The sequence below is a fragment of the Humulus lupulus genome, chromosome 8 (genome assembly GCF_963169125.1).
Source record: "Humulus lupulus chromosome 8, drHumLupu1.1, whole genome shotgun sequence".
Classification (NCBI taxonomy): domain Eukaryota; kingdom Viridiplantae; phylum Streptophyta; class Magnoliopsida; order Rosales; family Cannabaceae; genus Humulus; species Humulus lupulus.
Genome location: NC_084800.1, coordinates 165,053,528 through 165,071,378, shown reverse-complemented (window position 1 = coordinate 165,071,378; position 17,851 = coordinate 165,053,528). Strand labels below are relative to the sequence as shown.

Below are 17,851 nucleotides of genomic sequence, written 5' to 3'. Positions count from 1 at the left end.
GCATAATAAATCAATTATGGCCCTCCCGGCCTTCTAATCCGACCATTAAACCTCATTAGGGATTTTGGGGCATTACACGTATGCTCGTTGCTCAGAGTCGACAAAAGAGTTATGCAGATGTCAAACGACGAGATGTGGAATTCAAGGTCAAAGATAAAGTCTTCTTAAGGATATCTTCAATGAAAAGAGTGAAGCGGTTCGGGAAGAAAGGCAAATTTAGTCCCAGTACATAGGTCCTTTTGAGATATTGGAGAAGGTGGGACTGATAGCATATAGGTTAGCCATATGGCCATCTCTAGCAGACAACCACAATGTGTTTCGCATCTTAATGTTGTGTAGATATGTGTCAGACTGGTCCCACGTTCTTAGGTACGATACGTTAGCACTCCAGAAAGACCTAAGTTATGAGGAACGACCAGTTCGTATCCTAGAGAAGGGGGTGAAGGAATTACGGTCGAAGATTATTCAGATTGTCAAGGTCTTATGGAGTAATAACACAGAACAGGAGGCAACGTGGGAATTGGAGGAAGACATCCTAGCACGGTATTCATAATTGTATGGTAAGTAAATTTCGAGGAAGAAATTCTTTTAAGTAGGGTAGAATTCTAGTGCCTCTGAATTTTACTTAGTTAGATAGTAGTATCTTATGCTGTAGTATTTTAATTTTCGTGATAATGGTCAAAGTTGGAAATTATTTTGGAAACTCGTAGAGATAGTTATGGACTTTATAAATTTATTCTATAGTTTAGAAATATTAATTTTATCATAAGAATAGATTAATGTAGTTGGCCTTGGAAATATTATTTATTATAACCTAAGATTTAAATAGAATAACTAAGAATGTGACATTTATATGCTATTAAGGATTTAAGGATTTTAAATGATTAAAAATAATCAAGGGTAAGCCTAGGATGTCTAGAACCTTCCCTCATATCCTAGGATCTCGTATTACTCAGTCAAAGTGGTTTAAACAGCTTTAAGTGTGCTTAAAACGTGTAAAAACGTGGTTTAGTATGTAAGTGTAAGCTGATATATCACAGTTATAGGGGGTGATATATCGCCTATGCTAATACGAAAAAACACGTTGACTTTGCATGAACGAAACCACAGACCCTAGAGAAAACAAAGCAGGCGATATATCGACTCCATGAGCAATTTGAGAAATTTTGTGGAATCTGAAGCTAGAAATAGTCTTCAATAGCTTGTACTTGTTCTTGAACAATTTTGATAGACTTTTGGGCATTTGTTGAGTGGAAAATGCTACTTTTGTTAATTTATTTATTCATTTTAATGGCAGTTAGTTTCACTCCTTGAACTATAAAAATAGGACCCTTCACTCAGCCTTTTTTATCATCTTTCAAACACTTCTCAGAGCCTCCAAGATGATATTTTTGTTCTAGAGATAAACACTAGGGTTTTGGGGTTAAAGCTTTCAAATCTAAGTTTTTCTAAACACTTGGGAACTAAGCTATAGTGTGATTTCAGTGTTTGAGGTATAGATCAAAGCTCTAGCCATTTAAGGTACTCTTAATCCTCAGGTCTAGTCTACTTCTATTCTTCTTATTCTTTTCTTTTAATTCAAATCCTAACTTGTTATGATGGCTTTTGGTTAGGAACTTGATTTCTTTGAACTTAAGGTTTTCGGTAAGTCTTTATTCCAATGGTTTAGATCTTCTCTTCATCTTCTTTTCTCTAGGAAACTTAAGGATTTTAATGTTTGGTTTTAGGAGTTTCCAATCCCTCACTTGTCTCCAATATCTCGAATTTGGTAAGGAAAATAAGTTAGATTTTATGTGCTATGTGTTTGTATTTTTTTTAATGTCTTATGTCTTTAGTCACTTAAGAAATATGGTTACTTAGATAGCAAATCTTGAGATTTTTATTGTTATCGTAGGCAACATTTGTGTTTAAACCTACCTCTAAAATAATAGTTAAGAGGACTATAGCGGGTTTTTATCACATAGTATGATAATGAGTTAATGGCCATTAATATTGTAAGGCCCTAGTTACCCTAAGACAGTTACGGTGAACTTTGAACTGTAAATTTAACTCGCTAACCGAGTTCTTGGTTAAAAACGTGCTTCTAGGTGTTATAAATAGGTTAAGGTGGAAAACCAATCCAAAAGGAAAGGATAAAACATAAAACTGTTCATGGGCCCATAAAAAAAATGTTTACAAGTTATTTACAATGCAAAATGGTCATTACATTTTGAAATTACAACCCGCCGATCTAAGCAGCAAAAATAGGGTAAACCCCCTAGTTCCCCTGAGAACTCCTTGGCTGTGGTGGTCAAGCGGCCGCATATGTACACATCACCACCTAAGCTATCCACTCAAGGCTGGGTGAGCTTTTCTTTCCCTTTACCTGCACCACATAGCACCCATGAGCCAAAGCCCAGCAAGAAAACTCAATACTGCATGAATATAATATCAAACGATGATCATAATAATCATCCAGGACTTTTAGTCCAAAATAGAGGAGTGACAGTTGCAAAGTAACTAAGGTGGGTTCTGTTCCCTTTACCAATAAATGATCATTTCACTAGCTTAAACGAGATAGGTATCTGATGAAATAGTCACCAGCATAAACCTACCGAGTGACCAAAGAGTCACAACTATGGGATTCTGTTCCCTTAGCCATGTGACAAACAGTCACCTAGGCCTATGGCCCTGGCTCTAAGTAACTAGTCATAGACTAGTCAAGCACTTATAATTTTCATCGAAATTAGGGTCAGTCCAGCATCAATACCCCATATGAGTCATTCAATGCTGATGTCGATTAGATCTAATCTTTTATCAGGTCTGCGTTCATAATGCTTATGCCGTTTCTGACTCTTAGGTCAGTAACACGCGGCCACTGCCGATTCTGAATAGTCAGTGCCATGCACAAGTAAGAAAGATTTTCCAAGCATTTAATATGCAATCTATGTACACATTTAACAACCAACATGCCTCGATAATAAGCACGCATGTCACATATAGGGTGGAGATTTCTTACCTCTGGTTTGAGCGAGAATTAATAAAAGAACGACCCTTAAGAACGATCTGTCTTTTAGCTCCGTAGCAGTTACCTGGTCATAACCAATTATGGGATTCCATCAATAAAATGAATAATAAAAGGTTCCTAAACCAAGACCTAGCCTCCGAGACATCGAACCCTACTAAATCGGGTAGTAGGAACGATCCCAAGGCCTAAGATTTGAGTTCCCATGATCAAAACACTTATTAGGCTACAAAACCCCACAAGCTCCACGGTTCGCCTCCCCAAGCCTCACGGCTCTAAGCCAAAAAAGAGGCATCCACCTCAAACAACTGCCCCAAGCGCCGCGGTACGCCTCCCCAAGCGCCGCGGCCCTCAGGCCCTCCAGCACCACCCTTCCGCTTCAATAATCTTGGGCCGCGACGCTCTAGAATAGAGCCATGGCCCCACCAAAAACTCAACCAAAACCTATGTTTTCTTTCCTTCGAACTCATTCTAAAACCTCATTAAAACTCCCCCAACATCACCAAGCAAAGCCACCAGTTGTTGCTACAGCTTACCCACCATACAAGCATCAAAACCCAAGTGAATTTCCTCAAAAACTTCCATTAATTCTCAACTAAACACTTTAAATTTCTCAACTGAAAACCAATAGAAAAACAGAGTATAACTAAGGTTTCATGGATGAATTCTTACCTCAAGCTGGATTAAAGTCCTCTTCAATGGATGAACTAAAGTCCTAAGCTCCAAACTTTGATTCACTAGCTTAGTTCTTCAAATTGAGATCAAAAACACCAAAGGAGAAAGGAGAAAGGTGATGAACATGAGAAGGGAAGCTTGCTCTGTTTTTCCTTCAGCTCTTTCTACAGTATACTAGAATCCCATATAACCCTTGCCAAATGCCCATATTACCCCTAGGTTAATAAAACTCTATAAAGGCTAGTAAGGGAAAAAATGTCATTTATCCTCTAAACCCGCTAATCATAATTAACACTCTCTAATTCCCGTTATACTCGATATCCTCAAATACCAATAATTCATATCCCATTACCCTTTAATTCCCGGCAATGCTCTAATTACCAAATTACCCCGAGACTCACCCTGAGCCCCGAGCTTAAACCTGTTATGACCAAAACGATAGTTTAAATTCAAAGATCATCTCAAGCCGAACCACTCGAACAAATCCACATTATAATGTGGCCTCAACAATTAATCACAAACATGCACCAAGATATACAATTATGCTCTCAACGGGCCAAATCACTAAAATACCCTTATAATCAAATGTGGACCCACATGCATGCATTTAACATCATATTAAAATATAATTCACATAAACATGCATATAATCATTTAGTGGCATAATAAAACAATTATGGCCCTCCTGGCCAACTAATCCAGCCATTAAACCGCATTAGGGATTTAAGGGCATTACAACTATCTCCTCCTTACAGAAATTTTGTCCTCGAAATTCAACTGAACAGCTCGGGATACTGACTCTACATATTTGAATCCAGCTCCCAGGTCGCTTCCTCGACCTTGTTGTTCCTCCACAACACCTTAACCAATGGTATCATCTTATTTCTGAGGACCTTTTCCTTTCAGTCAAGTATTTGGACTGACTGCTCTTCAAAGGAGAGATCTGCCTCAAGCTCCAGATCTTCATAGTTCAAAACATGAGTCACATCACATACATACCTCTAAGGAGCAGAAATATGAAACACGTTATGCACGGCTGACAATGCTGGAGGTAAGGCCAACCTATAAGCCACCTGACCAATCCTTTCCAGGATCTCAAATGGACCTACAAACCTAGGGCTCAGCTTGCCCTTCTTCCCAAACCTTCTCACCCTTTTCCATAGCGAGACTCTAAGAAAGACATAGTCTCCCACTTGGAACTCCACATTCCTGCGCTTGGGATCAGCATAGCTCTTCTGTCTACTCTGAGAAGTGAGCATCCGAGCTCTAATCTTCTCAATGGCCTCACTGGTCCTCTGAACAGCCTCAGGACCCAAGTATCTCCTTTCACCTATCTCATCCCAATGAATGGGAGATCTGCACTTCCTACCATACAACATCTCATAAGGTGCAACTCCAATGGTAGACTGATAACTGTTGTTGTAGGAGAACTCTATCAAAGGTAGATACTTACTCCAAGATCCACCAAAGTCCAGCACACATGCTCGCAGCATGTCTTCCAATATCTGGATCGTCCTCTCAGATTGCCCATCTGTTTGAGGATGATAGGCAGTACTGAACTTCAACTGTGTTCCCATGGCCTTCTATAAACTTCCCCATAACGTGGAAGTAAAAGTGGGGTCCCGATATGATACAATCGACCTCGGTGCTCCATGGAGGCACACGATCTCTCTAACATAGAGATCTGCATACTGATCAACTGTATATGTAGTCCTCACTGGCAGGAAGTGAGCTGACTTGGTATAGCGATCAACTATAACCCAAATAGAGTCATGCTGACCAACAGTCCTGGATAAGCCCACCATGAAATCCATTGTGATGTCCTCCCATTTCCACTCTAGGATATCCAGAGGCCGCAATAATTGTAATGCCCCAAAATCCCTAATGCAGTTTAATGGCTGGATTAGTAGGTCGGGAGGGCCATGATTGTTTTATTATGTCATTAAATGATTATATTCATGTTTATGTGAATTATATTATAATATGATGTTAAATGCATGCATGTGGGTCCACATTTTATTATTAAGGCATTTTGGTAATTTGGCCAATTGAGGGCATATTTGTATATTTCGATGCATGTTGTGATTTATGGATGAGATCCCATCATTATGTAGATATATTCGAGCTATTCAGCTTGAGACGGTCTTAGATTGCAAGTTAGCGGTTTTGTCATAACGGGGTCAATTATTGGGATATTGGGTAATGAGAATGTTTATTTGATGATATATTGGAAGTTATTGAAATTAGAAGTTTTGAATATTTTGTCCCCAGGGGTGTTATTGGACCCCGAGAATTAGGATTTATTTGAGGTTACTTAAGCCTGAAGTAGTATGTCAGAAAGAACCTTACGTTAAAAACACCTTTTTCTCTCTCCCGTTATCCTTTGTGACTATTTGTGGCAATTTCGAAGAGAACTTGAGTTCTAGGAGTCAGACTCAAGCGAGGAATGAGGCATAGCGACCCTAGGAAATATTAGAAGCTTCTTGACAAAAGGATTTGATGAGAAACAACCCAATCGAATGTAATCCAGGCTTTAAGTTTTGAGTTTTAGAGTTTCTAAGCTTTGATTTGGATTTTTTGTGTTGTTGAGTTTTTGATTCGTTTGAGCCTCGGGATTTGATGATTTTGGATCATTGGGATGTTTGGGAACTTTGATTTTTTGATTTGGAGATGTTTAAGTATATTTTTGGAAGGTTTAAAATGTGTGAAAATGCAGTTATGGTAGGTTTCCCAGGTGGGCTCGTGGCCCTGTTCTTGGGCACTGCGACCCGAGCTCGATGCTGAAGAAGGTAAAGTTTGTGTGTGCTGGAGGCCGCGACACTGGGTATGGTGCGCCGCGGTGCATGCTACTGTCTTGGCTGGGGGCTACGACTCATGAGGGTTTTTTTAGGCCAAATGAGTGTTTTGATCATGGGAACTCAATCTTAGGCCTCAGGATCGTTTTTACTACCCATATTAGTGGGATTCGATATCCCGAAGGCTAGGACTTGGTTCGGGATCCTTTCTTATTCATTTTATTGATTGAGTCCCATATTTGGTTATGACTAGGTGACCGCTAAGGAACTAAAAGGTAGATCGTTCTCAAGGGTTGTTCTTTTGTTAATTCTCGCTCGAATTAGAGGTAAGAAAACTGCACCCGATATGTGACATTCATGGTTATTCATGAGGCATGTTGAATGTTTATATGTGGACATGGGTTGAATATTGAATGCTTAGCAAATCTTGCTCACTTGTGTATGGCACTGACTGAATAGTCAGAATTGGCAATGGTGTTAGTATCAACTATGAAGTTGTGACTCATTAGTCAAGTTCGGTAGTGGTACTGAGCACTGGTCACATGGGATTAACTCATAAGTCAAGAACGCCCTTAGCATGTTAATGCAAGCCAATAAAGATTAAATATAATCGACATCTGCATTGAATGACTCAAATGAGCATTAATGTCGAACCGACCTCAAGTTCGATGAATACTATAAACGCTTGTCTAGCCAAAGGCTAGTCATTTAGAGCCAGGGCCAGTGAGCCCCAGTGACTGTTTAGTCACATGGCTATGGGTGTCGAGCCCCATAGTGACTTACCCCATCATTCACTCATCTCTTAAGCTATCGACTTACCCAACAATCTCTCATCTATTTAAGTTAGTGACTTACCCATCAATCACTCATTGGTTTAAGCTAGTGACTTGCTCGTCAGTCACTCGTTATGGTTTACCAGAACCTCAAGTGTTAAATCACTCATCTGAAAAAGAGCTATAAGCTCCTTCATGGTTAATGTAACCACAAAGTGATATTCACTCATCTGTTCAAGGTTATAAGCTCTGTATGATTATCATGATCATCATTTGATACTATATACTTGCATTATTGTGTTTTCTTGCTGGGCTTTGGCTCATGGGTGCTATGTGGTGCAGGTAAAGGGAAAGAAAAGCTCACCCAATCTTGAGTGGAGAGCTTAGGTGGTGCTGTGTACATATGCGGCCGCTTGACCACCACGGCCAAGGAGTTCTCGGGAGAACTAGGGGGTTTACCCTATTTTTCCGCTTAGATCGACATGTTGTAAATTTCAAACTGTATTGACCATTTTGCATTGTAAATAACTTGTAAACGTTTTTATGGGCCCATGAACAGTTTTATGTTTTAAAGAAAATATATCCTTTCCTTTTGATTGGTTTCCCACCCTAACCTATTAATAACACCTAGGAACATGTTTTTAACCAAAGAACTCGATGAGTGAGTTAAATTCACGGTTCAAAGTTCACCTTAACGGGCTTGGAGTAACCAGGGTGTTACAATAACCCTGCCGATCTCTGATGCTCAGCCTTGCCCTGCTGACATGTTGTAACTCCCATTTTCTTTTTACAAATTATAACAATTATGAAAGATAAGAGAAGATATTTTTATTCATTTTTGAGTGCATTACAATGCTAACCGAATGTTAGAGCTATTAAGTAAAGTGGAAGAATAACTAATGAATATGCAACTATAACATTCATGGGCATTTCATTAGTATAATACCCATAGAATGATGCTAAATACAAGCAAACAATCACTAAAGTTATGAAAAATAAAGAGAAATTCATGTTTTGATGATGAATTTTATCTAGAAGGTTAAGAGATGAAGAAGTTGTGCAAATAAATGGTTGAAGGAACAAGTATTTATAGGGCAAAAACTAGCCGTTTATGACCGTTGGTGAATAGTGTTCATGACCGTTGGGGGTGTAGTTGTTTTCTATTATGGGATTTTAACAATTCTAAGTTGTTGAAGTAACCAACAGGTGGGAATAATTAATTTTTGGGTGTTAGATAAACTTTTTCAGAAAAGTTTGTGAGTCAAAAATGCTGGACTAAGTAATATAAGAAGATTGGGAAATTTTCATTTTTTTTTACTATTCACCTGGTACTATTCATAGTGGGTCCCACAGTGGGGTCCGCAAGGGTCCCACAGTAGGGTCCACATGGGTCCCACAGCGGGGTCCACCCCATGGGTTCCACATGTTGAGGCAGTAGTTACACATTGATGACTTAAGCAAATTACTATGCTTGATATTTTGAATATGTTATTATTCCACTATGCTTATTATTTTTAATATTTTATTAGAATAGTATCCCAAGTTTTTCCTATAAATAGCCCTTCCAAAACTCATCTTGAAATCACAAAATCCTCATTTTCCTTTCTCTTACTATACCCAAAAATATTCTTAACATCCTTCTAAAGTTCTAAACCTCGGAGATCTAGGCGAAGTTCTGTCCATAACGCTAGCCTACGAAAACCTTTTAGGTAAGCTCTTCCCGAGCCTTTCTTTTCAGTTATTTAGTTATTATATATGTATAGATTATTTTACTATGCCGTTATAATGCAAAAATTTATATATAGATTAATTTACTATGCCGTTATAATGCCAAAATTTATATATAGATTATTTTACTATGCCGTTATAATGCAAAAATTTATATATAGATTAATTTACTATGCCGTTATAATTTATATATAGATTATTTTACTATGCCGTTATAATGCCAAAATTTATATATAGATTATTTTAGTACGACGTTATAATGCCAAAAGTTATATGTAGATTATTTTACTATGCCGTTATAATACCAAAAATTTATATATAGATTATTTTACTATAATGCCAAATTATTATATGGATTATGTTACCATGCCATTATAATTCCAAAATTTATATAGATTACTTTACTATGCCATTAAAATGCTAAAATTTATATATGGATTATTTTACCATGTCGTCATATTTTACAAATGCCAAAATTGAAATATGAACTATTTTTTTATGTATCCTCATAATAGTAAACTTATATAGGCTATGGTCATACTTTGGACTATTTGGACTTTTATTATATGACCTTATTCCCTATTATTATGGATTGATACTATGACCTGGACATTTCCATATGACCATGACCATGACCACGACTTTTAGACCAGGATCTTGCCATGGACAATTATAGTATGACCATACGCCTGGACATAAAATAAGCACTAAAACAGGAAAAATGGGATAATAACAATATTAAGCTAACATTTCATAATGTAGATTTTATGTAAGTTAATAGTTTGTGTTTTTACCAGGAAGCTAACAATTTCGGTTGTTTTATCAAGACGCAAGGTAAGTAGAATCCTCATCTACAATACAAGTATTTTATGTGTCTTATGTGCATTTATATGCTTTATATGTTAATCTGTCATATTGTTCTTATGCATAAGTTATTTTCAAGAATGTTATATTATGCATAAGCACGCTTAATGTTCACAGACAAGTTATTGAAAACGTTAAAGTAGAGGTGCTGCTTGGGAGACCTAAGTCCCAAAAATGTAAGGAGGGAGATGTACGTCCCTATATGATGAATGTTTATGCGGGAAATTCCCTATTATCATGTTTATGTTCAGGTGGGAATGTGATTCCCTATGTAATGCCGGCAGCAGCATCCTCTAGGGCCCAAAAGAAAGGAAAGTGAAAGAAAGAGAATACATAGCATGTTGCACGTTTATTTTAATGCATATGAGGTAGTTATTCTGCTTACTGAGCCTTAGCTCATCAGTTAATGTTTTGTATTGTAGGTAAGAGGCCCCAAATATAAATCGTTGATGAGTATACGTGGAGCCAACATGACTGTACATATGGGGCTGACCTGAAGGGAGTGGAGTTCTGCTATGCTATTTTATAAATAAACAAGAAACTTGGTTTTATTATATTTCATTAAAAGTATTTTGTGAACTTTATCATTTACTTAAAGCTTTAAAAGTATTTCATGAACTTTGTAATTTACATAAAGCTTTTCAATTTATCAGTTGGATACATTTTCATTTCTACGTTAAGGTGTAGTAACGCCACGAAAATGATTTATAAAAGTATTAAGATTTGTATGTAAGATAAAGTTTTTATTTAGTTGTGAGTATTGTGTGGTTTGAGGTTATAAACATTATTTATGTATTGTTTAATAAAGTTTTTGTAAATTCAGAATTTCAGTATTGTCGTATTTAGGTTAAAATTTGTTTTACACTATATATGTATGTTAAGAAAGGAGGTCGTTACACATGTCAAGCACTTAGCCACGTATTCCACTACATCTCTTCATCCCTGACCACCAATACAAGGATCTCACTTTCTGATACATCTTCGTGGTGCCTGGATGCAAAGAGTAAGGTGTAGTATGAGATTCATCCATAATCTCTCACCTCATAGCAGTGTCTAACGGAATACATATCCTCCCCTTGTACCACAGTAAGCCTAAATCAGACACTGTATAATATCTGGATGCTCTAGCCAAAACATCCTCTCTGATTCTTATCAGCTGTGGATCACCCATCTAACCCTCATTGATTATCTCCAACAGTGTAGACTGTAGCGTAATATTGGCCAACTAGCCCACCAGCAACTCTATACCTGCTTTGGTCGTATCATCTGCTAACTCTCTAGCTATTAGCCTCGCACACAAATCTTCCCCGGACCCTTCCGGCTTAATGCATTAGCTACCACGTTGACTTTTCCTGGATGATACAAAATCTCACAATCATAATCTTTTTCTAACTCCAACCAACTCCTTTGTCTCATATTCAAATCTTTTTGTGTGAAGAAGTATTTCAGGCTCTTGTGGTCTATATAGATCTCACACTTCACCCCATAAAGATAATGCCTCCATATCTTTAAAGCAAAGACCACAGCTGCCAACTCCAAATCATGGATGGGATATCTCTTTTCTGACTACATCAGAACACAGCCCAAACCTTGATGCGAAGCATCGCAATAAACTGCAAACTTCTCCTGATTTGTTGGAAGACTCAGAACTGGAGGTGTAATCAATCTCTGCTTCAGTTCCTGGAAACTGTTCTCACATTTTTCTGACCACACAAATTTTTTATTCTTGCATGTCAGCTCAATCAATGCAGTAGCAATCTTTGATAACCCTTCCACGAAATGCCTATAATAACCTGACAATCCAAGGAAACTTCTACCCTCAAAAGCATTCTTTGGCCTTGGTCAATCTCTGACTGCCTCAATCTTTGCTGGATCTACCTTAATCCCCTCCTTACTGAAAATGTGCCCAAGAAAAGATACCTGAGATAACTAGAATTCACATTTCTTGAACTTTGCAAATAGTCTGTGCTCCCTCAGTCTCTGTAGAACCAACCTCAAATGTTGCTCATGCTTTGACTCTAATCGAGAATAAACCAGGATGTCATTAATGAAGACAATCACAAACTGGTCCAGATAATCCTTGAACACTCTGTTCATCATATCCATAAAAGCAGCAAGGGCATTAGTCAATCCAAAAGACATGACTAAAAACTCATAATGCCCATACATGGTGCGAAAAGCAGTCTTCGGTATGTCTCCCTCCTTGACCCTCAACTGATGACAACCAGAATGAAGGTCGATCTTTGAGAACACTTTCTTACCTTGCAACTGATCAAACAAATCATCTATCCTTGGAAAATGATACTTGTTCTTAATTACTGAGGGAGAAGCCTCATCTTCTGCTTGTGTCAACGTGAACACTCGAGCTGGGGCCGAGCTGTCCACTTTCTTGGGTTCTTCTTTTCTTGCCTTAGGGAAATCCTTCTTAAGATGACCCACTGCTCCACATGAGAAGCAAGCCTTTGCCCGACACTCTCCCAAATGATGCCTCTTACATCTAGGGCATTCAGGACGAGTCTTCTAGGATTCACTACCACCTTGATGACCCATAGAAACACCACAGGGCCACCTATCTGAACCTGGAACTGGGAAGGTGTCTAGAACCTTCCTCTTCTGATCACTGGAGCCTCCGCCCCTACCAAAACCCTCAAATGGAGGACCTGCCCTCTTGAACTCCTTTTTGGCTGCATTATCTCGCCAGATCTTGTTCTCTGCACTCTCAGCTATGAGTGCCTTCTCGACCACCTGTGCATAGGTAGTAACCCCTGCCACAATAGTAATGCAAACATCTCGAGCTAATCTAGGTTGTATCCCCTGGAGAAACCTCTCCCTTCTGGTCCCATCAGTGGGCACCAGCTCCATGGAAAATTTTGCCAATCGATCAAACTTCAGAGCATACTCAGTCACTGACAAACCCCCTTGAAGTAACCTAATGAACTCCTCAGCCTTTGCCGCCCTGATGGCATCATTATAATATTTCTCGTTGAACAGAGTCTGAAACTCTTCCCAACTTAGGGCATTGATGTTTCTGGTCTAGGATATAACTTCCCACCAAATTCGGACATCCTCCCGAAACATATATTTGGCACAAGCCACCCTATCATTGCCAGTCACCCTCATGAAGTCCATTGTTCAACTTTGGCAGGATCTGCGTTGCCTTCAAAAACTGGAGGTTGCTACTTTTTGAACCTTTCATAAAGAGGCTCCCATTTATTACCAACCTCAGGCAGCTGCTCAGCTACTGGCACCGATACAGGAGGTGCCTCAGATACACTGGCTACTGCAGGAACCAATTGTTGTCTCAGGAGGCAGAGTTCTTCTCCTTGTCTCAACACTGTAGCCTGCAAATCGCTAAATAACTGCTACCAGTTTGCAAGAGCTGGCTGTGGAATCTGTGCCTGGTCATTCTCTTGACCTTGATCATTATTACTCTGGCCTTGATCACTCTGGCCAGCTGATGTATTTATCTGTCCTAGATTCATTCTTATCAACTTATACCCTGCTGAAACAATAGTCAATATGGCCAGTCAGGTAGTGATAACTAAACCTCTTGCCGCCTTACGGTCTAAGAACAAGAAGATAACTATCATATTCCATAGTCATACAAATACACAAATAGATACATGATTATAGCATGTAGCACTTAGCATGTATCACATATTAGTTCCCAATCAACAATACTAATGAGTATCTTTGAGCAATTTTAGTACTATTTAGCACACGGTTGTTGAAGATGCAGTATTTAGGGCACAGTCTTAAGATGGTGTCTCATGTAACCAGGTAAAGTATTTATACTATATTAAAGCAGTTATACATATAACTACATAAATAGTTACCAAACCATGAGTCGAGCTTGTCTTCAGTGGTGAGTGTACATGCCCAGCAAGTCTATAGGAGCCCTAAACCTTGGCACACTCTAATACCAACTTGTAATGCCCTGGTTACCCCAAGATAGTTACGTTGAACTTTGAACCATGAATTTAACTCGCTAATCGAGTTCTTTGGTTTAAAATGTGCTTCTAGGTGTTATTAATAGGTTAAGGTGGAAAACCAATCAAAAAGGAAAGGATATATTTTATTTAAAACATAAAACTGTTCATGGGCCAATAAAAAAACGTTTACAGGTTATTTACAATGCAAAATGGTCATTACAGTCTGAAATTACAACCCGCCGAATCTAAGCGGCCAAAATAGGGTAAACCCCCTAGTTCCCTTGAGAACTCCTTGGCCGAGGTGGTCAAGCGGCCGCATATGTACACATCACCACCTAAGCTCTCCACTGAAGGCTGGGTGAGCTTTTCTTTCCCTTTACCTGCACCACATAGCACCCATGAGCCAAAGCCCAGCAAGAAAACTCAATACTGCTTGAATATAATATCAAACGATGATCATAATAATCATCCAGGAGTTTTAGTCAAAAATATAGGAGTGACAGTTGTAAAGTCACTAAGGTGGATTCTGTTCCCTTTACCAATAAGTGATCATTTCACTAGCTTAAATGAGATAGGTATCTGATGAAATAGTCACCAGGATAAACCTACAGAGTGACCATAGAGTCACAACTGTGGAATTCTGTTCCCTTGGCCATGTGACAAACAGTCACCTAGGCCTATGGCCCTGACTCTGAATAACTAGTCATAGACTAGTCAAGCGCTTATAATTTTCATTGAACTTAGGGTTGGTCCATCATCAATGTAACGCCCTACTGCCTTAGAGACGTTACTAAGTGAGGTTATAATGTGCAATCAAGGTTTTAGGACAAAAGCATAATAAAACCATAATCAGAGTCAGAAATTTGAAAATAAACCTTTCATTGAAAATTATAAAGCGTTTAACATTTGGGATCCCAAAAACATTGTTTAGAAATATTTACAATTTAAAATATAACTAGAATCGACTAAACGACAAAATTTAAGTTTAGTACATCCATTCCTCAAAGGGACCCCTGGCCGTGGCAGCTAGGCAAACCAAACATGTACGCGCTGCTCATCATGCTCACCATACTCAAGGTTGATCGACTTTCCCTTTGCCTTTACCTTCACCATAGAGCACCCATGAGCCAAAGCCCAGCAAGAAAACCCTTACAAGTAGATAATATATGCATATCAAACATTTAACATAAAATTAAGACATCATCAGGCAATATAGGTACGACCATGCCATCCCAGGCGCTTTACTAGGTCCTGGGTTCGCGGTCTATACCCTAAGGATATCCCAAGTATCCCTTGGGGTCTCGCCCTGGCAACTCGCACTCCGTGTGCTAAATGCTGCTCCCGACCCCTTGCCATTCTCGGCCTTCGCCACTCCTGGCCATCGTCGTTCATTCATTTATATGTACACATAATATACTAAACATACACTTAAACACATACAAATTCAATCAAAGGGCCACGCCCTGCAACACAGTCATATAGGGTCATGCCCTACAACTCAGGCTCTATGGAAATAGTAGTTTTCTTATCTGCTTCTCAAGCTTTTCAACCACCGATGTCCTGAGCATAGTTCCCTAGTCCGAGCCTCGCTGAAACCCTAGTCACAACGCATTAACAATATCCACCCATCAAGTTCTTATCCATTAAATAGCTTTGGGTCATAATTCTAATCTTCGGAACGCTAAATTTTATCAATCTGAGTGAGAAAATCCATCTCGAGCCATAAGTATTGAATTCCCGAGCCTAACACCTCTCTAGAACCGAAAAATACACTAAGTGTCGCGGCCCTAGGGACTCGTGGCGCGGCCCCCAGCTCAACCCGAGGCCCTGCCTCAAATTAGCCTACACGCGCTGCGACCCTTCTTGAAGGGCGCCGCGGTGCTCCTTCAATTCCAGACGCCCCATGTTCTAAGGGGTCGCGGCTCAGCAAGAACAGCGTCGCGGCCCGACCCCTCGAGCCTAGAAAAACTCAGCATTTTCACCTCAAAAACCAATCCAATTAACCCCAGAATCATGCCAACAATCCAAACATATCATCACAGAGGTTATACTATAGATTCAGCAACAAAACCCAACAAGAACTCAAGCCAAAAACCTTATCAAACTCAAAGTCAATCCTTCACCCAACACTCATGCATACTAAAGAAAAACCAACAGTTACTCAATATAATTTATTGAAATTAAAGCTTACCTTAAGTTGGAGTGAATCCCTAAATAAATTCTCTAAGCTCCAAGCCTCTACCTCCCAAAATCCCAGCTGAATTTCCTTAGTCTTTGAGTAATTCTCCAAGGTTTTCCCCAAGCTTCCAAAGGAGAGAAGACAAAAGAGAGATAGAGAAGGAGACAAGGTCGGTTTAGAGCTTTCTATGGGTACCAAAAACATCCCCAAGGGAAAAATGGTAAATTTCCCCCATATTCATTTCTAAACATTCTAACCTCAAATATATCTCCAAATGTTTATTTCCATAACCCCATAAAACGTCTAATACCCGAAACTCCCCTCGACTCACCCTGAGGCAGATTTTCAACCCCGTTGTGACTTTCGAGCTAACAACTCCCTAGAATTGTCTCGGATCGTGCAACACAGATATATCACAATTATCATATTTATACCTCAACGAGCTAAAATAACAATCATGCCCCTAATAACCAGATGGGGCCCGCATGCATATTTAATTCACCTAAACATGCATCACTAATCACATATTCACACAAATTCACATATTATAACAATAGTTCACTTATTGCCCTCCAGGCACAGTAATCAAGGCCCTAAGCCTTATTAGAAAATTTGGGTTGTTACAACTATCCCCTCCTTACAGAAACTTCATACTCGAAATTACCCGAAGAACTCGGGGTACCGCTCTTGCATCTCTGATTCTAGTTCCCATGTCGCCTCCTCGACCTTGCTATTCCTCAACAGCACTTTCACCAAGGCGATGGTCTTGCTTCGCAAGACTTTGTCCTTCCGGTCGAGAATCTGAACTAGCTCCTCCTCATAAGACAAATCCTGATCCAGCTCCAAATTCTCATAACTCAGAACATGTGTCAAATTAGATACATAGTTCCGAAGCATAGACACGTGAAACACATCATGAACCTCTGATAAGGCTGGAGGCATCGCCAATCTGTAAGCTACCACTCCAACCCGTTCCAGAATCTCGAAGGGGCCCACAAATCTAGGGCTTAGCTTTCCCCGAACACCAAACCGTTTCACTTCCCTCAAAGGCGAAACCCTAAGGAACACATGGTCACCAACTTGAAACTCCACGCTCCTGTGTTTCAGATCTGAATAACTCTTCTGGCAACTCTGGGTGGCGAGCATTCGAGCTCTAATCTTCTCAACTGTCTCATTGGTCCTCTGAATCATCTCAGGACCTAAGTACCTCCTCTCACCAGTCTCATCCCAATGGATAGGTGATCTGCATTTTCTCCCATATAGCATCTCATACGACGCCACTCTGATAGTCGCCTGATAACTGTTGTTGTACGAGAACTCAATGAAAGGAAGATACTTACTCAAAGATCCCCCAAAATCCAGCACACAGGCTCGTAGCATGTCCTCCAATATCTGAATCGTCCTCTCAGTCTGACCATCTGTCTGAGGATGATAAGCAGTACTAAACCGTAACTGTGTGCCCGTAGCCTTCTACAGACTTTCCCAGAACTTGGAAGTGAAGGTGGGGTCCCTGTCGGATACCATCGACCTTGGAGCCCCATGCAGTCGAACAATCTCATTCACATATAGCTCAGCATACTGCTCCACAGTATTAGTCATCCTGACTTGTAAAAAGTGGGTGGACTTGGTGTACCTATCCACAATCACCCACACCGAGTCATGCTGTCCCACGGCTTTTGACAAGCCAACCATGAAGTCCATGGAGATATCTTCCCACTTCCACTTCGGAATCCCTAGAGGCTATAGCAACCTTGCTGCCCTCTGATGTTCAGCCTTGACCTGCTGACAAGTTAAGCACTTGGCCACATAATCTACCACATCCCTCTTCATGCCCGACCACCAATACAAAACTCTCAGATCCTGGTACATCTTTGTCTTACCCGGATGCAAGGAATAGGGAG

At 39.7% G+C, this 17,851-nt stretch overlaps 1 long non-coding RNA gene across 1 annotated transcript; it reads left to right on the top strand.

The window, feature by feature from the left end:
- Positions 1–8,843: 8,843 nt before the first annotated feature.
- Positions 8,844–10,505, top strand: LOC133794606 (uncharacterized). Its single transcript, XR_009875272.1, has 3 exons — positions 8,844–8,956; positions 9,773–9,809; positions 10,262–10,505. It is a non-coding gene; the product is annotated as an uncharacterized LOC133794606 (long non-coding RNA).
- Positions 10,506–17,851: the final 7,346 nt, after the last annotated feature.